The sequence below is a fragment of the Pinus tabuliformis genome, chromosome 7 (genome assembly GCF_031772625.1).
Source record: "Pinus tabuliformis cultivar Carrire ecotype Pingquan chromosome 7, CPIR1, whole genome shotgun sequence".
Lineage (NCBI taxonomy): Eukaryota > Viridiplantae > Streptophyta > Pinopsida > Pinales > Pinaceae > Pinus > Pinus tabuliformis.
In genome coordinates, this window is record NC_142293.1 from 1,129,963,382 (window position 1) to 1,129,987,990 (window position 24,609).

A 24,609-nucleotide genomic window follows, 5' to 3' on the forward strand; every position below is an offset into this window, starting at 1 on the left:
CTTCCATCTGGTTACAGGAAACTCTCCCTAAATCCTTCACTAGTTGATGAATTGACTGACCAAAATCAACATCGCTCAAACCCACTCTCTCTGAAAGTGAATCCTCTGAGTCTATAACCTGACCCAAATCAACAAGCTGAGGTAACAGTTGACCCGGTTTCACCTTCAACAAATCATACCTTTCTCGAAGAGAGTGAACATGATACCACTCAAGTTCTTTTTGTTTCTTCATATTCAAATGAGTTTGGGGGCAATCCACCTGTTCCATCAAGACAGGAGGAAAATACTCGAGTTCTTATAACTCAAGGGGTTAATCCTCCCATTTCTACGGTACCCCCTCCAAGTAGTCTAGTCACTTCCTTTGATTGGAATCGACTGGAAGCATTCTGCCTTCCTTCTTATGTGCCTTTCCAGATCATAGTACAAGTTTGTAATATGATTGTATCTGGCACTATTATAGACGAAGGTGCATCAATGAGCATCCTTTCCTCAACTTCTTGGCAAGCACTTGGTTCACTACCGCTTGTGCCAGTTACCCAGAATCTGTTGGGTTTTAACAGAGGAACTAATCAACCATTAGGGATCCTCCCTCAGTTACCTATTACTTTGGGAGGAAAAATCGTTTATCTAACCGTGATGGTAGTCCCAGACCCTTTAGATTACAATTTACTTCTTGGGCGTGACTATGTTTATGGCATGGGAGCTATTGTTTTAACACTCTTTTGAGTGATTTGTTTCCCGCATGAAGGCAGAATTGTCACCATTGACCAGCTTTCATTTCCCGATCCAAATATGGCTCCTAGTCAACCATCTTCCCTAATTGGTCCATTTATACCAATGGTATCATCCCCGCCATGGGTTAATTATGTGGCAACCTGTTCCATACCTACATCCACTGATGATCAATTCAGTGATGTACTGGGGGCATTGGAACTAGATCTCTCCTTCATGACCACTTATGAGTTGTGATCAGGGTCTTCGAGGATAGTTCGTTGTCTTGTGTCAACCTCGTTAAAAAATGAAACAAGGGTCTCTGAGGATAGTTCTTTTACTGTGTCAACCTCATTAAAAAATGAAACAGCACCCGAGGATAGTTTGTTGTCTTGTGGTAACCTCGTTAAAAAATGAAACAAGAAGCATGAGGATAGTTCTTTTACTGTGTCAACCTCGTTAAAAAAATGAAACAGGTCCATGAGGATAGTTCTTTTACTGTGTCAACCTCGTTAAAAAATGAAACAAGTCCATGAGGATAGTTCCTAGTCTTGTGTCAACCTCGTTAAAAAATGAAACAAGGAATCTTAGCAGAGTTCCTTGTCTTGTGTCAAGCTCATTTAAAAATGAAACAAGGTCCCTAGAGCAAAGTTCCAAGTCGAGTCGAGTATTTGATTAGATTTCGTAAAATCCTAGTCGAGTATTTCTCTTGATCTCGTAAAGGAACCTTCATTCCATCAACCTGATAGCCACGAGTAGTCTATTTAGGTGAATGTAATGAAGCTTGGGGGGCATGCACCTAGTGGTAAAGTTAAGTTTCCTTGTAGGTTATGTTAAGGGAATCACCCCATTCACCTTTGTCTATCTGGACAAAGCCAAAAAAGTGTTGGATAACCGTCCTGCTTCACCACAACGACTTCCATCTAGTTACATGAGACTCTCCCTTTCATCATGCTGGGGGCATGTAAACCAATTCAAGCATAGTTTTTCATTTTAAGCTTGTGTAAAAATGAAACTGAATCCAAGCATAGTTTTTCGATTCAATCTTGTGTAAACATAAAACTGAATCCAAGCACAGTTCCCTATGGTTGAAGCTTGTGTAAAAATGAACCCATTTCCATTTTTAACCCTTGTGATTGCCATTCTATCAACCTTTTTCGTCAGATGAGCCTTGGTTGTTTTCATCCCATTGCCACCATCCCTTTGGCCGATCATACACTTTCACTTGGTTGTTTTACCTTTTTTGAGGAACAGTTGCAATGAGTGGTCTTATTATCTAGCCTCTTCACATAAGTCAACATGTTTTGAGAAAGTTCCAACATCAGAGGAACCAGTTGCTACCCTAGACACCACTCGTTCCTCAAAATGTAGTCCTCTTTAAGCTCTTTTTAGACTCTCTAAACATGAAAAGATTGTCAATTGCTTGTTGTTTCTAGCTCGTTAACGGATTAGAATCGATATCTACTCTCAGTATAGTTTTACCCCTTTTTCGGGCTCAGATAGATTAACTACGAAAAAGATACTCGTTGGTAAAACATGATCAATAGGTTCTCTCTTGTATTGTTTTATGCTTTTTCAGGCTTGAGAGACAAATGTACAAAAAAGAAATTTTGGAGTTGTCTTTGTCGTTAAACTCGTTAAAACATCAAATAGCGACAAACTTGTCCATCTAGACAAGACCGAGTTTCACCTTCGCTAGACTCGTTAAAACATCAAATAGCGATGGATTCACCCAAAGGGTAAAATTATACAATAGGCATATGTTATCCTCCTCAAGCTTAATTAAAAATAAATAGGTACTGGTCAGAAATGACTGGGGAAAAATGGGAAAAAGCTGGAAACACTTTATGGTAGCAGGTCGCTCTTGAACATGACACTTTCACTTCATCACTGTGACTATGTGGGTTGGGTCATTCAGCTTGATGGTTATCACACCATTGGTCTATCATACCATCCATCACTTTGTTTTGGGTCAATGCTACCAATTCACTTCAGTGTCACCGATATGTTCAAGAGAAGTCATTCAGTTCAAAACTTCATCCTTTACAATACAGTAAACCTTCATTTTCATGCCCACCATTCCTGAACCTTGTGTCGTCAGTCGATATTTCATCTCCAAAATCATTTACCTTGTTTCGTGTCATTGATGTGGGATACATCAAGGCCCTCCTGTGACGAGTCGCTTCTTGTCGACATCAGCACATCATCCAAGAAGTTGACTTAGAAACACCCCTTCAGTACCTTGAGGCTTGCATACATCAATGGCAGGTTTCTCGCTTCCGGCGATAGGTTGACATCAATGGCCTTTGACCAAAATACTTCGTTTGGTGTTCGACATCAAATCATTTATTCACACCATGCGGAATGTACTGTAGTACCTTGAGGGTCATTATCATTATCGGTGATTCCTCTCACATCTGTTAATGGCTTACATCATTGGCTGGTAATTAGATGATGTCTCTCCATGTTCGACTTCAAATCATCTATTCACATGGTTAGACTTGTACTTGAGTGAAAGATTGGATGAGATTGAAGACCCCAGATCTAGTTGCATCCATTCGGGCTGCGATATATTTTCAGGAGTACAATATCAAATGTATAGTGGCCTTACATTCATGGTCAACCATTCATGGGTCTATATCTATAGATAAATATATTTGTACATGTAATGAAAGTTTATAAGCTGAGCATGGGTATGCCTTCCCTCAGCAAAATTGTGAGAAAAAATCAAAGTGTCATGATATTTGTATTGTAACTGATGCAGGTCACCTTCTGATTCAAAACCTTCTCTCCAAGTGGTAAAGCATCTCACTCGACATGGTTATTTTCAACTTCATGCTTTAGGGGGCATCTATTACAGGAAAATTTGGGCACATCAACCCCAGCTTCCAAATCAATATTATTAGGGTCTATCAACCCCTAATTTAGTTGTTTTCATTCCCTAATGAAGTTAATCTACATCATGCTTTCTTCCCAAGAGTTTCATGACACCATTCATCCAAAAAATGTCCCTAAGGAGATCATTGCAGGTGGCCTTCTATCTGGCTGCAATGAATGGCAGGAACTACACTGTCTGGGTGCTATGCATCACACCTAGCCTTTGTTTCACCTACGATGAGTGAGATCCATCGAATTTTTCAAATGAATCCATTGGATTCCTCATCCAATGGATGCTTCTAGAGGTTTCTAGAAGGATTGGGCTCACTTTTGGATGAGGAAGGAGATGAATGAACCTTAATCCATTATCCCTTCCTCCATGGAACCACTTCCCAAATATGGCAAAGCATTCATGAGGGCCATTAATGGCCTAACCTCTTCTATTCAGCTATAAAAGGACCAGGCATTCAAGGTTGGTCTAAGGTTGAGACTTCTTAAGCTAAGGAAATGCTGCTTGGATGAGATTAGTAGAGAGAGTAATGTTATCATGTCAAATTGTTGTTTCCATGAGGAGAGAAGGGTTTGAAGCTGGGAGGATGACGTTGAATCGAACATGCATCTACATGGGTTGTAACCTTCCTTTCTATGAATAAAGAGTTCTATGATTTTTCCTGTTCATGTGTTATGTGATGTATATTGTACTTTCGATTCTATAATATGTTTAGTTAACAGATCAATGTGTATGCTTTGATGGTTTTCTATCTCGGCTTGTGCGCAGGTACCTTTCAAGCAAGTTAAGTACTGAAGGGAGTGGCGAAAGCAATCAAAGGGAAGAGGGATCGAGTGAGAGATATAGGTTGGTACTTTTTCTCCTCTTTCTTTTATCTGTTAGCTATAGGAAAAGCAATGGAATTACTTTAACTGTTGTTCTAGACTTGCTACTAGGTCTAGGGGTTATTCATTCAAAAAGACACTAAATTTTCTCATAACACTACCCAGAATTTAAAGATGATGAGGGTCAAGCCCCGCAAAGAGGATCCCAATGTGAATATTGTGCTGCAAAGCGGAATGATGACTGGTGATGATAAAGGGAAGCAACCTGAAGAAAGTGAATGGATCCACAAGGTTCCAGAAAAATAAGTTGGGTTTGACCTAGAGTGTGCGAAGGCAACGTTCATGGAAGCAAGGAAAAGCTTTGTTGAGGCCTCTACCTCAAGAAGTCGGGACAAGCTATTTGAAGAGGTTGACCCCTCCATGCTTACCACTTTCTTGGAGACTTGTATGAAACTATTGCGTGACAGCAAGGCCGTGAAAGGGATACAAGAATGCATAAATAAGTTTGTTGGTAAGGAAGGTGCTCCTGAAGGACATCACACGGTCAGAAAGATAGGCAAACACAAGACAAGAACAAGGCGCAAGATGAGGCTTACCGCACAAATAGGAGACTATGAGATGAATCAAGTTATTTCGGATCTGGGGTCAGATGAAAACATTTTGCCTAAATAGACATGGGAAAGAATGGGGAGACCTATGATGCAGTGGTCTCCAATTCAATTGAGAATGGCAAATCAACATAAGATTATCCCTATGGGGAGATTGCATGGAGTGATTGTAGATATAGAAGGTGCGAGCGCGTTGGCTGATTTTGAAGTGATAGAGATTGTTGATGAGAGAAATCCATACCCCGCGCTCCTGGAAATTGATTGGGCTATCGACATGAATGGGGTAATTACTTTGAAGAAGCAAACGATGTCGTTTGAAAGGAAATCAATCCGCATAGTAGTACCATTGGACCCTGTAGAAGGATTGCGCTAAACTGAACCAGTCCGTGACTATGATGAAAGCGATCATGATTTGGAGCAGATCTATAAAATAATAGTGTGAGACCAAGATTGGGTTAATCCGACAGCCGATGGATGAATTGCATGGGACTGCGAAAGCTCTTGTACCTCAGATTCGAATGAAGAATTGGAGCACTAGCAGAATAGGTTGCACGAAGTATCTAGGCTACGTTGTAATTTGATGACTAAATCATTATGTTGTGTGTCATTAGAGGTAAGAAAATTACCTTATTACCACAGTTTGGTTGATGTAGATAAATTTTTGGACACATCTGAAAGGGAAGTACCTGAGAAGCATCGCTTCCAAGTGCTGGATTTAGCTCTGTGCTCTATGCCCGCACGATGGTGGGGTACGCATAAAGATAGTTTTGATGAATGGCACAAGTACAGAAGAATGATGAGATTGCAGTTTGGTCGCCCAAAAGTTTGACTAACTGAAAAATATGATGGAAGAAATGATCCGTGCAATCATTTAGCAAAATGGACTAAGTTTTATGGAACAGAGCTGCAGCCAGAGTGGGTGCATATTTTCTGTCACACTTTGGACATCATTCTTATGAATTGGTACCTGGAAACAGAGCTCCGCCACAATATCGTGGAGTGGGACATCTTAAAGGAAGGATTTTTTATGACCTTCAGCTTTGAGGATGGGTTCAAAAGCATCGACAAAGCACTGTAGTAGGTTAAGGCAATAATCTTCAGAATACCACAGTATCCTTTAGAATTGATTCAACCAGATTGGAGCACCCAGCTACGTCATGCACTGGAATGCTATAATATGATTGTTGAAGGAGATGATGAGGATCCAAGGAATATTAACATTCCAGAGGTAGAAGGCCACCGTGAAGTTGAAGGATAGCAAATAGAGAATCCAGATATCACCACGCCACCTAAAACTAGGCAAGTAAACATTGGCATAGAAGCGAAGCCAAAGTTTGCAAAGCTTGGATATTACTAGGATGATGCTACAGTACATAAAGTCGCTGAGTTGCTCCACGAATATCAGGACTTATTTCCTACCAAATTTTCAGACTTAAAAGGCATCATAGGCGATTTGGGAGTAATGAAAATAACTTTGAAACAGGACACGAAGCCCATTAAGCAAAGGCCATATCACCTTAATCCAAAATACAAGGAAAAGGTCCGCTTTGAGTTGGACAAGATGATTGCAGCAGGTATTATTGAACTAGTGGAGGAATTTGATTGGGTGAGTCCAATGGTAGTTCAAGAAAAGAAGTAGAAGGACAAAATAAGGATTTGCGTAGATCTCAGGAAGCTTAATGATGCTTGCATTCATGATCCTTTTCCAACTTTGTTCACTGATGAAGTACTAGATAATATTGGAGAGTAGGAGGCCTACTCATTCACTGATGGGTTCTCTAGATACCATCAGATTAAGATCGCACCAGAAGACAAGGGTAAGACCACCTTCATGATAAAATGGGGATGTTTCCAGTATACAGTGATGCCTTTTGGACTTAGGAATGCACCTACGATCTTCTCGCGCATAGTCATCGCAGCGTTCAAGGAATTCATTCACAAATTCTTGGAAGTATATTTCGATGATTGGGCAGTGTTTGGGCTTGTAAAGTGCCATGTAGCCATTTTGCACTTGATGTTGGATACATGCCGAAGGTATCAGATTGCGCTAAACTTGAAGAAATGCTTTTTCTGCGTCCCTTTCGAAATCTTGTTGGGTCATGTGGTGTGCAAACAAGGATTAATGGTGGACCCTGCTAAGATCGTTGTCATAATTAATTTGGAGGCGCCAAGAAGTGTTAAATAGTTGCGCGCAACACTAGGCCACACTGGGTACTATCGAAAGTTCATCAAAAGTTATGCTCAGATTACCACGCCTATGGAAAAGTTACTGAAGAAGGATGCTACATTCTGTTGGGATGAAGAATGTCAGCACAACCTAGATGTATTGAAGGAGAAAATGGTCACCGCACCGATCCTAGTCTTCCCGGATTGGAAGAAGGAATTTCATGTGCATGTGGATGCTTCATGTATTGCACTAGGAGCAGTGCTGACACAGGCTGGTGAAGGAGAGATGGATCATCCTATAGCATTTGCAAGAAGGAAGTTGTCAAAAGAAGAAAAGAAATATTCGACGATAGAGCATGAAGGGTTGGCTATACTGTATGCACTCCAGAAATTCAGACATTACCTGTTAGGCGAACATTTCAAGATGTACACAGGTCATTCTACGTTGAAGTATCTAGTCAATAAGCCTGTGTTGGGGAGGGGAATATGCAGATGGTTATTTTTGTTTCAAGAATATGATTTTGAAGTAATTGTGAAGCCAGGAAGATTGAATGTAGGGCCAAACCATCTGTCGCACATTGAAACTGGAGAGGAGCCTACTAATTTGGAGGAAGAGTTGCCTGACGTGTAGCTCTTCGTGGTGCGCATAGCAGATAATCACTTCGCGGATATTATCCATTTCTTGACCACTAGAACGACTCAAGAAGGATATACCAGTCACCAGAAGAAAGAATTGGCAGTGTGCACGGCATATTTCTCTGTAATTGCAAGACATTTGTATAAAATGGGAGCGAACAAGATACTTAGATGTTATGTTCCCGATTTTGAATGGAACAATATCCTCGTTGAAGCTCATGGAGGAGATGATGGAGGGCATTATGCAATAAAAGCAATAGCTCAGAAGATATTACGCGCTGGATTGTGGTGGTCGACGCTATATAAAGACTCTAAAGCATATTGTAGGGCATGCAATGCATGTCTAAGAACGGGCAGGCCATCACGAAGAGATGAGCTACCTTTCAATCTGCATGTGTCATTGCAGCCATTTGACAAATGGGCAATTGATTTTGTAGGACCAATTCAACCTCCAGGCAAGAAAATTGGTGCATGGTATATCATCACCGTGACCGAATATTTGACCAGATAGGCACAGGCACAACTTGTGAAAGACTGTATAGGGGAAACAGTAGCGAAATTATTGTTTGAATATGTGTTGACCAAGTTTGGTTACCCGAAGGTTTTGATGAGTGATCACGATACGCATTTTCTCAATGAAATGATCAGCGCGCTGATAGAAGAGTTCCAGGTTTACCATCAGAAGAGTACGCCATATCATCCTCAGGCCAATGGAACAGTTGAGGCTTTTAATAATATATTGGAGAATGCGCTGACAAAGTTTTGCAACACACAGCGGAATGATTGGGATGTACCAGTACCAGCAGTATTATGGGCTTACAAAACTACTTGTAAAAATATTACTGGTCAGACACCTTTTAGGTTGGTCTATGGCATGGAAGTTGCCATACCTATGGAGTATATCATGCCTAGCCTACGCATCGTGGCTTTCACAAGAATGGTGGATCGTGGAACCTTAGAAGAAAGGCTCGCACAGCTAACAGAGCTTGAGAAAGATATTTTTTTGGCTAGATTCCATCAGCGGGTTCAGAAGGAGCATGAAAAAGTTTGGCACAATCGGCACAATAAATTGCACACATTCAAGGTAAATGATTTGGTTTTATTATATGAGAGTAAGTTTGATAATTTTCCAAGAAAATTTCAAATGCACTGGCTGGGGCCATATGCTATCAAAGAGATTAAAGATAGTGGAGCAGTTCAACTCGTGAAGTTGAATGGAGGCCCATTTCCGGGAAGGGTAAATGGAAGTCGATTGAATCCATACACCGGGGATCTAGCCCAATGACTACATGACGGTAACACAGACTTAGCACTCCAGGCAGCTACAAGGGGGTGTGGGACTATAAACTACATTGCCCGGTTTGTAAAACTACGTGACAGGGGGGCTGCACGAAAAAGGATGATGTCACAGCATCAGAAGAAGCGCAAAGGGGGCTACATTATAGGGGGAGAGACCATGCAACACATCCAAAAAGTGACCGTTACAATCATTTTTCATGATTTTATAGTAAGGAGATTGTTAAGAGGAGGGGGGGGGCAGCATTCAAGTCTGTATTTAAGAGTGAAATCTTTGGAAATTTGTCGCCAAATCAGCATTTATGGATGAATTTTGGTGGTAACAGTCGAATTTAAATTCGAATTCACCTATAAAATATGTGTGTCCATCCAGCAGAAAACACTTTTCATCCTTGAAATTTCTGAGTTGTGTTGTCTATTGCGCATGAATCACGAGTTCTTTGAAGCTTTGATCACAAGCCCCGTGTTCGACAAATTTCCAGAGTTAGATCAAAAACTCATTACCGACATCATGTTAGGACTAGGTCCCGCTAAAACTGCTAGCACTAGAGGAACTATCGCCTATGAGGAAGCTACTCCGGAGGTTGTGAGCATGGAGGCTCCAGTTGTTCTGCCTACAATGCCGAGGTCGCCTAGGCTGAAGCCTACACCAGTGAGAGAAGTCACCAAACCCAAGAAGGACAAACAGAAGAAGTACATGCTAGTGCGCAAGTCACCATGGAGGCATGTTGCTACACAGGCCCAGAAGAAAGACAAACCATCTGCAAAGGATAAGGGGAAAGTGGTGGATTTAGAGGCCGAAGAGGGCGCAGAGGAAATAGACATCAAGGGGGTGGATCCTATATCCAAGTTGCCAGATTATATCCCTCTATGCAAGGAAAAAGTAAAAATCACCAAAGATCCAAACGTAGAGAAGTTCTTGATCCACACACCCCTATTGCCGAAGAGAATTACATTTGAAGGTCTACACTTGGCATAGATTCCACATTTAAACCTAGAGGACTGGGATTTGGCAGACCACGACAGGTTCCCCCACTTGGCAATAGAAAACTACATGAAGAGGGTCTTTTACAAGGAATCAGATGTCACTCTGTTGGAGCCTGTGGTCTGGATTCACAGAGTGAATCAGTCGAGGTTGTTGAACCTATTGTGGGTGCCCCACTACCACCACTCTTACATCAACCTGATTGTTATCAAGTAGTTGCTAACCCTAGTGCATGATGGATGTTTGTGGCTGAGTGCACTGATCCCTATTACTGATATGTTGATCCATCGAATCACACTGTTGCCGCACTTAGGGTTGAATCCATCCAAGGAGTCTCGCGGAAAGACGAGCGATCACAACCTCGCTAAAAAGATGAAGGAGAAGTTAAAACTAGTAAATAAGCCATGCAGGTACTTGATCACCTCTATCACTGAACCCGCAGTGAAGATTTCCATGCAGATCCTTGCGAGCAAAGTCATGATAAAATGTGACATTGCACTGATGAGGTTCTAGCGTCGATTATTTCACTGGTTGCACAATGTGCGAAGGGTGTGCAGTTCAATTAGTCATGCTACCTCTGTAATGAGTTCTTGGAGAACTGTCATGAGGTGTAGGATGAGAGTAAAACATTCCACTCGTTAGAGTCGGTCTGGTCATCCTGGTCATCCCTTCGTCAGAGATCATTTCTCTTATTGCATTTCATTTTTTAGGTGTCTCATTCAGCTCGATCATCTTCATTCCGCTAGGGGCATGCCATAATCTGACGGAAGGGTCTTGTCATACATTACCCCTCATGCCTTATCCATGTTGGCTCAGGTCTGTCCATCAAAATCAAGTTTTAAAATCACTTACAGTCCTGTTTTAGTCTATTGATCAGCAAAGGTCATTTCAGTCATTAGGTCTAGGGTTAGTCAATTTGGTCTTCAACAATGTCTAATAATGCCAGCTGACTAATGAGGGAGGTCATTAATAAGTTTTCATTTTCATTATTTTCATCATCATATGCTCGACTATGACTTTTCTTCAAAACTCTGTTTTGAAGAAAATTCGTCATTTCGCTTTGTAATAAATTTTCATGTAATTAAAAAAAACAAATCAGCTGTTGAATTCTCCAGGTGCAGCCCTAGTCTTCCTTTTTCAAGACATGCCACTATCCCTGCAAAAAACTAACAAAATATTCATCACTCAAGCCAAAAAATCGAAAGGGAAACAAAAAGACAGAGTTTTATTAATTGTGGAAAAAGTGCCAAGTCAAAACATTATAAAGTGGGTTTGGGAGGAACAAAAATCAAATCCATCACTATAAGATGTTCTCATGGTTTTAAAACATTCATTTGCATGCCAAGAACAAAGAGGAGGCATCTCAAAGTGAGTTTTGGTGAAAGAGTGAGAAATTGGACAAAAACTACTGCAACTTGCCGGCGCGGCGCATTGGGCAGAAGGCGCGGCGCACCGGGGAGGCACGGCGCACTGGGAGAAGTTGTGCAGTGTATTTTTGAATGGGCACGGCACACTAGGACGGCGCGGCGCGTTGGGCAAGCTTCGCAGCGCATTCAGCTGTCTGGCCCAAAAAAATTCCAGAACGACCTCCAAACGCCCAAAACGTGCAAATTTCTCTTGAATTCAAGTAGGTTGAGCTCCTCCTTCGTTGTTCATACATCCAAGTTTATGGTGTATATTATGGTTGATGTGGTGAGCTTCCAAAAAAATGATCAAACCCTATCATTTTGAATTCCTCTAATATAAGTTGTTGCCTAGGGTTTTAAAAATTGTTGGCCACCAAGCTTTTTCTTTTTCCATCATTTCTTTTCTCCTTGATTCCCTTTGTTCCTTGACTTCATTGTTCCCTATCCCCTAAAATTACTAAACCCCTATCCCAAATTCCCTTTCCCAAACTTTTAAATGTGAAAACCCTAAACCCTATTCCCACACATAAATCCTAAACCCCCTCCCATATTTCCCTAACAAATCTATCCCAAAAATTCCTAATCCCTTACTATTATTTCCCCTTCCTAACAGTCCCTTGTTTCATTTGTTTCCCCTTGGTGGCAGAGTTTGAACACATCACTAAAAGAGCAGTCCAAATAGTTTTCATACACCAGCATCTTTTTCTCCAAGGCAGTTTGAATAACAGCAGTCATGGCATCTGAGCATTCATCTGATTATGAAATGGAAACCCAAAGTGACTCTCCCACAGAGGAACATGCACCCCGGAGGCCTCATAGAGGTGGCAGACATATCAGAGAAGAACCAATCACCCTCACTGAATTACAGGCCTACCCTCTTGCCATGTTTTGTTTCCAGCATCAGTCATGCTATGAGTTTTGTGTAAAGGTGGCTAATGTTCAATTTCATCATGATTTGGCTCGTCTATTTGTGTTTCATTTACATGGAGATCAAGCTACCTTAGCCGGTGTCACGTTCACACTTACACCAGAATCTGTGTCACTAGCAACCGGCATACCAAACATTGGGGAACCATGGACGAAGAGGAAGAAGATTGACCGGCATCATTATGAGCCATACATTAAAACCGGTTTCTTGAGGCAGCTCAAGAGAGTGTTTCCATTCCGACATCTGAAAGATGAATATGCTCCACTAATGAAATTGATCATGAAGTATTTCAGCTGTGAAGGACGGTTCTCTCATTTGTATGCTTATCACATCAGGTTGCTCATGCATTTCACCAGGGTACGGATGATGAATATTCCGTATTTCATTTTCCGGAACATAGAGAGGATGACCACCCTTGTGCAGCACAAAACCCCTCAGCAGCGACTTAACAATGTTTATCATTTTGCACTTATTAAGATTTTGGTGGTTCATCAGCTTGGATTACAGGGCATCACTTGGGATGATTTCATCTCTCGTGACTTCTTCAGAGCTTCACAGGGATTATCATAGGTTAAGCATGAGACAGGTGGACCTTCTCATCAGTATGAGCACCATGAGACCACTAGTGTGCCGGTATTCGTCACATATCAGAGGGGCACTAGACATTTGTTTGTAGCAGCGAAGCGAGTGTTATCTCCACCCGGTGTGGAAGGGGCCTCGTTTCCGACATCAGCACCATAGGTACAGGACAAAGGAAAGAGGCCAATGCAGGATGAGGGGCCTTCATGTGAACAAGAGACCGACTTCATTCTCATTCATGATGATGATACAGATATGGGCCTGGAAAGTGCCAAACTTAGGGAGATCATCCAAGAGCAGCAAACAGAGATCCAAGCCTTATCCCTTGACTTGGAGAGACCTAAGTCGACCATGAAATATTTTGAGCAGAGCAACAAACAACTTGAAGATCAGCAAGCAATCATGGAGTTACAAAACATCCGCGAGAACCACCAAGCTGCACAAAGGAGGAGGATTGAGCTCACTTCATTGGAGCAAGAGATTAATGATGATTGGGAGTCTAATCTAGAGAGAGTTAACATCCACTTAGAGAGACCATTGGACAAGGCCGATAAAGACCATGCATTTCTGAGACACATGGCTTTCCACTACATGGCACGGAACAAGGTCTACAAGGCACAAATCAGGAACTTAAAGGCAAAATTAAAGAAGGCAATAAGGAAGCAAAAGAGGCAAAGGGAGCTTGATCGTCTTCATATATTGGCTGAAGCCTCTTTAGCCCAGCATGACACTTAATGAAGAAGCTACAGCCCAAATTTCAAGAAATTTGGGTCATTTTTGGCATTTTGACAAATTTTCGCACTAAAAAACAGAGTTTTTCTCCCTATGCGCCGCACCACGTGGCGCGCGCTTTTGCTAGGGAGCTCCAAATTGCAAAAAGTTTACATTTTTGGATTTGTCATGAAAAATCATGGTTTCTGGTGCATGGCCAAGAAATTTGGGCAAGTTTTGAGTCCTCAGGAGGTCAAAAACACTCAAAAAATGACCTCACTGCCCCTATTTTGACACACAAGAAGCAGTGTTGGGAGATTGAAGCTTTGGAGGGGCAAATGACATCCAAATTCAGAAATTCCACTTGGGTTGGAAAGTAGACAGGTAGGTCTTTCCAAAAAGCACACTTGGGCTCAATTTGGACTTTAGAAAGTGCCTCAAAATCAGCTCCAATGTGGCGCGATGCATAGAGAATCAGGCGCGGCGCATAGAGGATTTTTGCCCATTTTTCACTGTTCAGAACAGAAATTCGCCCAGTTTTGACTAGTTTTGCTTCTTGATGTTATCCTTGACTTTTCATGATGTAATTTGATAACCATGATGTAATATTGGCACATTTTTACTTTTTCTAGAGGATTCATTCACTAAAAGGTGAAAATTGAATGAATGAATGGGTTTCCTAGCATATAGGGGTAAGTTGTTTGACTACCTAGATTTCAGTTCCTTGTTTAGAATTAGTTCAAACAGCTCATAGAATGATGAGCTCAACCCCTAGAGGCAAGGGAATAGTTTTGGCTTGTCTATATTATGTAATTTCTAAGTCATTTTCAGGGTTGGATACTTGGGATTGCTTAGCACTCCATTGTACATTTCATTTCTGCAATTTTGGCAAAGGAAAGACCAGGGTTTTGCAGCACTTGTTGGGATCCATGTGGCTCTGTGTTTTGATGGTATTTTTCTCTAAGTATTTGTAAGTTCACTGATGTTTATGTGTATCATTTTCCCTTCTCTTTTCTTCTGCAATTAAACAAAAGAGTGATTAAGGTAGAATTCATTGGACTGCTATGCTTTGCCTTGAAATTTTGTTTAATTCTACATGTTTTCATCTATTTGAGGAGGACTCTTGAGACCCTCTTGCCCTCCTTAGCTCCTCACCAGTCGAATCCACCCATTCATTCAATCCAAAGCATCAAAACGACTGCCTATCTTGCCCCTACCTAAACTCTGCAAAAAACTAGGCCTCATCCCCGGACCCAAATTTGCCTTTCCCTTTTTCCAACAAAAAACCCCCAAAAATAAAATCAAATCCTTGAACTTCATACCTAGCCTAAAATTAGTTTATATTCCAGTCATCTCCAGCCCCATTGATAATCTTTTGCTGAGATTTACCCGGAGAGAGCCCTCTCCTGTCCTCGTAGGGCTAGCTACGAGGCTGAGCATGGTTTGATGTGGACCTAGAACCTTACCTTTTTAGCCTGAGGTAAATCTTGGCTCTAACACCACTACGCAAGGTTGTTACTTTCCATCGTATTAGTAGCTTGGGATCATCCGGAGGACAGTTAGTTTCCTCCTGTGGATAAGGGATTGCCTAAGGCTGCCCAATTTGCATCCCTTTGGGCCACAAAAGATGTTGTGAAGATCACAGAGACCAAAGTCTTCTAGGTTCTAATAGAGACGAGCCTTTAGATGGCCATCAACCAAAAACCACGATTTTCACCAACCATGTTTGAGCAATTTTCACAGTGCGCGGAATTCAAAGCAGATTTCCATCATTTGTACATCAGAGCGCGGAAGGATCCGCAACAAAAATGGTTCAACCTCCCTTACTTGGCCACAGACGACATCATTCAAGAAACCATCAAGCATTGGCTGAAAAATTGGCATTCTCCATCCGATCTGGCCGTAGGCACGAGCAAGTCCGCGGAGAATAAAAAGAAGGAAGTGGCCAAGCAGAAGGTCCAGTAGTTGGCCGAGAAGCACAGAAAAGAAGCCGAGGAGAAGGACCAGTGGAAGAGGAGCACGTTGCGAAGCAACAGGCCGAACAAGAAGATCATGACTTCAAGCAGAGTGGTTAGTCCCCTTTGCCCCAAACAAAGGAGGAGGAGCAGTTAGAATAGGGCAGTGGTGGTTAGGAGGAGCAAAGAACTCCCTTTCGAATCAAAAGATACAACGAACAAGGGAAGGAAGTGCAACGGAAAAAATAAAAAGCGACAAATTCGTCGCTGGACCTAATCACACTCACAGAAGGCGAACTTGATGAGATTGGAGACAAGGTGCGCGATACCATAGTGGAACTGCTCCAACAGTTTGAACAATAGCAACAGCAAGAAATGAGTACCACTTAGAAGGATCTGCACAAGCTACAGATTCAGACGAGTAGGATCCAGGTAGGCGTGGGGTAGATCAATGTTGCATCAACAAGTTTTGCACCAGGGACCACTCAGGAAGCATAGATGGTTTGATCACTGGATCTTTGGGCTGTTGTGATCCCAGATGGATCCTTGAGCGTGGAGGCGGTCAATGACAAGGTCATCGTGAGTTCTCTAAAGAACATCGGGCTCAACCTGGCTACGCTCCCCAATGAGTACCTTCACACGCTGCAAGTAGGTGTGAGAGCATATTTCAGAGGTCAGGAGTAGCACGCACTAATCCTAATCAGTGAATATAGGGAGAACAATGAGAAGATGTTCACTAAGAAGATAGAGTCGTTTTAGGGAAAGGAGAAAATTCAAGCACAAAGCACCCAGCTCGCGGTCGTGGTGGCAAAAGCATGCATAACGGTGCCATAATTTCATATCCCAGAGGAAGCATTGTTGGAAGAAAAGATCCAAAAACTTGTTACAGGTGTGTGCGACGCCAAGGTCGAAGTGGCTAGATTTTAGTTCGAGTTGAACATGAAGATAACTGAACTAGATTTGAAGTCACAACCTTCAACCCCGCCAGAGGTAAGGGAACAATGCGAAGCCACTGTGAAAGATGGAGTCGTGACAGTGGATGTCGCGGTGGTGGACTGCACCGCACTGTTTGAGCAGGCTATGGAGGTAGTCACAGCCCTGCAGGAAGATCCCACCCTGCAGGCCTTAAATACAAAAGTCTATTAGCTCCGACAGCGATATGATGAAGTGAGGGTGATGACGTGCACCGTTGCTACAACACAACCCCTTGCCAATCTGTAGGAGGCAAAGCAGCTACTTACACAGGTGGAAGTAGCACAGAAGAAAAAGGTTGTTCTTAAGGCTAGATTAGGGCCCTGGTTGGATGAGGCCTACATCTTCTCTGCCAATATTCAAGAGAAATTGGGAAACTTGCAGAGTACGTAGCAAAAAATAAAGCAAGATAGTGCAAGACCATCCATAGACTAGCTGGTGGAATAGATCAAGCAGGCAGCCATGTAGAGTGCGGCTGAGGTGGCAGTTGCACAAGTGGAGCTGGGGGATCTTCACATTAAGATCTCCGAGCCAGCCAAGTGACTCGAGGGCGAGTCACAATCTTTGTGTTGGGAGCCTATTGGGATGGGGTCCCCTGGGTCAGTTTAGGGGAAAAAAGCACAAGTTTTGATGTATAAAATATAAAGTCTCCGTAAATTATGGTCATGGAGCACATAGATAGTTAAAGATTCATAAAGGGTTTTGCCCTTCTTTATGTAAGTTGAGTCGGATTTTTAAGCATCTACCCATGGTCCGCGAACCATGGGATTGTATAAATAAGTGTGTCTTAGAGAGTTTAAGGTAGTAATAGAAGATGAAGACGGATGTAAGGGGTCAGTAGAAGGAAGACTAAAGAAGTCTTAGAGTAGAAGAAAGGTTATGTAGCTGTGTGTGCAGAGGCCTAGAGTAGAGTCCGCAGCTGAGTGTGCAAACCCCTGCAGCTGAGTGCACCAGGGAAGTCTTGAGTCTGTAAGCTGAACTTAATATTTATAAAGAATATTGTTGTAGAAATACTCATGTTTATCTCTTTACTTCTATTTTATATGAATGCGCTTTATGCTGTGATGGGTTTATGAAATAATGATGTATTGATGCGTGACTTTACACGATTTATATTGTTATATGAATGCAATTGATGTTAACTGTTTACGCGAATACTATCTTGTTGTATGTTAAAGTTATCGAACACTTAGGTTGATCTGAGTAATTTTTGGGTTAAGAGTAATCTTTGATGCGCATAATTAGCTGATTAGCCTATTAAGGGTCCACAAAAGCCAAACGTAGACCTTCGTGGAGGTATAGAGGTCAATTCAAGGAAGTTATATCGATAATCCTTTAAGGCTTATCAATCTATGCAAAGGAAGATTTAGGGCATAATATGACATCACGTTGATCTCTGGGTGCAAAAACTTTGTTCCAGCATCCCCCCATACTGCTTCGGGTGAGACTTCAGTCCGTGCTCTGTGGATTGATGCCTAAAGGGCCAGTAATGTAGGGATTTGTTTGGCGCAACTAACTCTGAACCTGGGTCAAGACCCACTAAGCCAACAGTATGATTAAAGAATGTAGCTTCCAACAAATAGGATTTGGCAAAAATATTAATAATATATACATGTGTGAGCTATCATAATGGACAATAGTTAAATAAACGATAGATATAGTCACAATTAAAAAAAAATGTTTGATAATCCATTGGGAAATGCATGGTTATGTATGATGTATAAATTGTATGCATGAGGCCATGGGTAATGGCTTAAGAGCTTCTAAATCTGAAGAAAATAATTTCATCGCATAGTGATGAGATTATAAAATGGCACCATATGCATGAATGCTTGAAGATCCTAGGTTGTTGTGAGCGGCCATGGAAATTGCTAATGCTAACAATGTTGGTCTATCACATGAACATGGATCCTTTTTTTGTCCTTAGTTGATGAGAATGTCCACGAGATTGTTGGTATATGAATATGTGTATAACAATAATTTTTATTAGAGTATGATAGAGGCATGAAGCTCGATGCATTGAATGGATTCATGCTTGCATGGGACAATAAATTGCATGAAGGAAGGTCAAGAAAATAAATTACTATTAACATTTTAAGAAATTACTGATTGTTGAAGTGAGTGGTGGGAACCCCTCACCCCACATAAAGCAATGTGGGAAAACTAATAGTCAATAAAATTCAAAGATAGGCATGTTAGTATGGAGAGTAATAATGACACTCTCAACCTTGCACAATTATTTTGTTTGGTGATATGAATGCTTCAATGCATAGTGAAGTAGTGGAATGGCTCAAAAGAAAACACTTAATTTAATAATGATGATATGTATTTAAATAATGTGATGAATGTTTCCTTTCAATTTGAAATGGTATGCAGTTGAACATGATTGAATTTTTAAGTATATGGCAATTTGGAGGTCCCTTTTAGTGGCTATAGTGAATATTATATTGAAGGGATTTTTTGCATGAAGACTAAAAATTGTTTATCTCAATGAAAATGCAATTTGCAAATAAAATTTCCATAGGTATGGCATTGAATGTAAGTCCATAACAAGGTTGGATATTATCACTTACAAAAGAGCCAAACATTGTGAAAAGAGTCTCATATTTGTGAAATTTTATTTCTATATGAAACAATTGAAGTTAAATATTTCTAATTTGAACTATAATATTAATTTCATGGGAAATGTATATATGTGATATAGGTGAGATAATATTTTTTATTTTTTACTTTTTTAAAGAAAAAAGACATCCATAATTTTATTCATAAAAAAAGAAAAAAGAAAATTACATTTTGTTTATGCTGGAACACATTCAGGAAATATGCCTCATGGAATTGAACTACAAAGAAAATGGAAAACAGACAGAGAAAAAACTAATCAAGAAAACATACAAAGCTAAGAGTAGAAACAATCATTTAACTTTTCTTTTTTGCCTTTCCTTTTATGCACTTTCTTCCAACCCTCCAAGTTTGGTTCAACAAGAACTAATTCCATATCTCTTTATGTTGATGATGGTGTGGATTCTTTATCAAAGTCTAAACTCTTATATATGTGTGCTTGTTTTGTTCCACTGGACTCATCAAGTGTCTGAATCCCTATTGAGATAGTGCCCATCCGATTTTGGGTTGCAATTTCAGACCTTTCTGCAAGACCCTCCTCTCCTCGGTTACCCTATTTTGCTTGAACATCCATGTCTTCTTTATTTGTTTGACTTTCCATATTTCCTTCTTCTTCTTATTCTGAGAGGTAAGGCTCTAATACCTACCACCCTTGTGGCTTTTGGACCAACCTCTTTTTCTTTCCTGAATTCTTTTTTTCTCAAGGACCTGATTTCTGCAGATGGCCTATTTGAAAACATGTATGACATCTAAAATCCATGTTCTTATAATCGAAAACTTGGGTCCATTTGATTTTTTTATGATTTAGTTGAATGTGGTCACGTAGACCTTTGCCACGAGGGTTTCAATGGGGGAAGCAATACCATACAACGTGGGTTCATATTGGGGATATATATTGAGGGGAAAATGACATAATATATTGAGCATATAATAGGGGGTAAAGGGTTTTTATATTGTATGCATAAAAGATGGAGCTTAAAGTTAATGAAAAAATATAAATGGGTTTAAAAAATGTTAATAAAAAAATGGATACCTACTATATCTAGTGAAAGTAGTGGTTTTTTAAATTTGGAAGTTATATTGGGTTTGTATTAGTAGGGAGTTAAATAATGTGGGTTTTAAAGGTATTTTCCAATATGCAGTCAAATTAGGGGTATTGTTTAGTATGCCAAGAATGCATGTGATATGTCAAAGGTTAATGGAGTGAAGTGCCCATCACCTTTGCTAAGGTCTATCTTGACACAGATTCTAGAAAAAGAGAAGATACATTTTTATGTTCTTTCTAAATCCATGTTTTTAAATTTTCTGGGAATATTTCCTATACCCTCTAGGAATTTATGGTGCCAAAAAGGAAGAGGGATATTTTGGAGTCTCACCCAAAACGCCATAGTCTCACCCAAATATTCCATTTGGTTCAAATCAACAAGGGAATTTTATAAGTTCAATCTGAACTTTAGCATATCAATCATATGTAATATATTTTATTAAAAATTCTTCTAATTTCAAATAGGCTCAACAACCTAATTATTTTTTATGATAGCCTAGGGGACCCTTCCCCTTGAACTCTTGTGCATGTCAAATATCTTAACATAAATTATATTAATACCATTATCTTTTAATTTGATTACCATTAAAGACATAATTGGGCATCTATTGATTTGATCTTTTCTAATAACCCTATTCTCTTGACAAGTATTTCCAAATTCCACCTAGGGGACCATATTCCATGCAATATCACTTTGGTGCATTCTATCTAATCCAACATGATCATACCACTTAGTCTCTTGATCTGAATAACACTTACTCCACTAGCCTTCATATAAGTCCCTATATAAGCTTGCACAACGTTAGGGATTTAGCTAGATTTAAAATCTCAAGTCATCCCATGTTTCCTCAAGGATGATAACAACATGTCCATTTTATTTCTTTAAATGGATGGGCATTGGTCCTTACAACATCGTCAGAAGCTTGTAATGTTTAGCTCCTCTCTTGAGAGATTTACTCTCATTCTCATGCAACATTAGGGAATTCAACCCTTAGCCTTACTAATACTTACTTGGTCTCCATGTTCATTTATGAAAAATCCATTTCACATTAATACTTCAAGTTCTTTCTCATATCAAGGAAAACATCAACATTTCCTTCAAATATCTATCATTTCTCTCACAACCCTACCATGGTCTTTCCTTTTGAATTTCAAAGCATATTCAAGGCATTTTCATTGCCCCAATGTATACTAGTATAAGCACTCTTACCAATGGCCCTTCCTCTTCCATAAAGAAAATCTAATATACATACAATAGTCTCACTCACTTTCCAAGTGAGAACTTCCACCATCTTATTCAAGGATATCCCCATCTCCAGTAGGCATAAGCCTTTAGCAAAGTTAGCATTTTACAACTTGATCTTGTTGGCAGCATGCCTTCCTACTATTCCATATTCACATAATAAATCATACCAATTCCATGTATTCATTCTATACATCATGCAAAACACTAAAGGGTACCTTTATGATGCCATTTATACTTTCATATTCACATATACATATATCCATGTGCATCACTTTACCCATCATTTTTTTCACTCGAATTTCATTGTTAGCCTTATATGTAAGACTTCACCTTCATTCTCATCCACTCAATAATTATCAACCATACTTTTCAACCATATGGCTCTCTTTTATCAAGAGAGCCTTCTCTTTCACCCTTGCTTCTATAACCATCATGTGCTACATAGTGTCCCACTGAGGCAACCAAGTAGTGTTAAATATACCCTAAAACAATTCAATCAAACCTTATGATTTTCTTATTAGCTTAGTTAATCTATTCATATATTCCTTATCATTTCTCTTAATGGAAATATACCTTAGCCATCTAGGTCACCTACCGTAGAACTAGAACTAAGGCCTTCCAACTCAAGCCTTTCCATTTCACACATCCAATGCAAGGACTATTTCTAATCTCTAGCATAACTAACTTCAACCATTTATGACATTTTACCATTTACTAGACATCCCATACTCAAGGGAATATTTGGTACATCCACATCATTCATCCATGGATGTAACCTTTCATGGAAATTTCTCCGTTTGCTTGGTAATTTTGGACATCTTCTATCACATAGATAATTTCTTTTTATATATTATGAAAATGATTTATTTATTTATAATTGTCTATAAAATCACTATTGATTATAGATAAAGAATAAATGTTTCTAAAATATCAATTAAATTCTATGTGCCCCTTACTTTGTGTGTTTGTTACAAAAACCAGTTTATATATTTTATTTATAAAGACAAGAATAAATGCCTAAGTGTACTTGCAATACATGTTTTCATGTGTTTATATAATCCTTATTAACAACACCACCAAATGCGCTTGAAATACACTAAGGATTGAAGCTAATATAAGGTTTTCTCACCATGCTTTGTTATTTTCATACATCATGATGAATATGCCAATATAAAGTTTGCATCATAGTGTGTAAGCTTATAATATTATATAGATAAGCCACAAGACATGAATTTTTTATTATAAAATTGTATATTGTATATATTGGCTAGAAAAATTAGAACTACCTCAAAGCATGAAAACAATAAAATTTGAATCTGGCTCTACTTCTGTTCTTAGTCTTTGTTGTGCTCATAAGCTTCCTTTTAGCTCAATATAATACTTGAGCTGGTTTTCTCAAATACATTCTTCTAGTCATACTCAAGTATATGCAATTGAAAGTTTATACTTAATAGAATCTTATCAACCCTCTACTTTTTACAATTGTATTTAGTTTTAGAGTCTACAAATAATTTTGGAAAAATTGATGATTGTAGATTTTATCCCTAGTTATTGGTAACATGGGCCAATAGGATGCCATGAACATGGGCTTAGAGGAAATATGCTAAAGGGAAAAGTCTATGAGTGAGCATATGTCCCAAATAAGTTGAGTATCTAGATATACAGATATACAGACATCTGAGTCCTTTGAAAGATTGAAAATTCAACCTTTTTCATTATTTACCAGGAATTTCTCCAACATATGACATAATCCAGATATCCGAAAGATCTGGAATCTGATAGTTCCCACTTTTTTTTTCAATTATCAACATTCTTTGTCTCCTTTGACAAAGTTCGAAAATCCAAAGGGTTTATAACTTCTTTGTTTATCTAGATCTACTACTCTAGGAATCCGAAACTTCTTTAAACTACATCTTTTGGAAAAACTCAAATCCAAATTCCAGTAACGAAGAACACATGTAGCCACATAGGTGAACCCCAATAACTCGGAGTGTGATGTGGCACATGAAATGGATGTTAATATTCCACTCATGGTATGGTAGTGTGGATATAGTTTGATGATGTGGCATGCTGACATGGAATCTGGGAGTCTAAAGGTTTGACATTTATTTTAATAGGATTTTATCAAAATTCCAAATGAGAGGATTCTAGATATACATATCTGGTTCTTCTAACTAAATGGAATTTTTAGATTTTATGGATATTTAGAGATTTCAATATCTAGAAGTCTTATTGATTTACTAACATCTTATCCAAGTCAAAATGATTTAAGAAACTCAAAGACAACAGGGAAGATGTAGAAATAACTCAAAAATTGTAGTTGCTAATGAATTTACACTAAAAACAATAGACACAAATTTCTTCTACTCAATCTACGGAAAGGAAAAGATACAATAGAAAAACATGTAATCATTTAATCACAATGAACACAATATTTTAACAAGGGAACCCAACTGGGAAAAACCCCTCCTCTCTTTGTATTATATTAGATGAGAATATAGATTTATTGCAACGACTGCTCCAATCCTTGAATCTCAATTTGCATTGCAATACTGATCTCCTCCTAAGTTTGCTCTGGAAATTACTTAGCCAAATTAGGCCTCCTTCTCCCCCTATTTCCTTATGTAATTTAGCTCCTAAAGAATAGGAAGAGCTCATATTTACTTGTGCAAATCCCAAGAGAATGAGCTCACCTACTACATGAAAACTTTGTACACTCACTAGTATACAATAATAAATAAAATTATGCCTTTTCCCTCCACTCTGTTAGAGTCAGTCTTGTCAGTCCTCCGTCAGAGATCAAAACTCTTTCTACATTTCATTTTTAGGTGTCTCACTCCATTCACTCAGCTGCATTCCGCTAGGGGCATGACATAACCTGACGGAAGGGCCTTACCATTCATTCCCCTCATGTCTTGTACCTGTTGGCTTAGGTCTTTTCATCAATGTGTATTAAAGTCCATTACAGTCAATGTTTGATCTTTTAGTGGGCGAGAGTCATTTCGGTCATTAAGTCTAGGGATTAGTCATTAGGT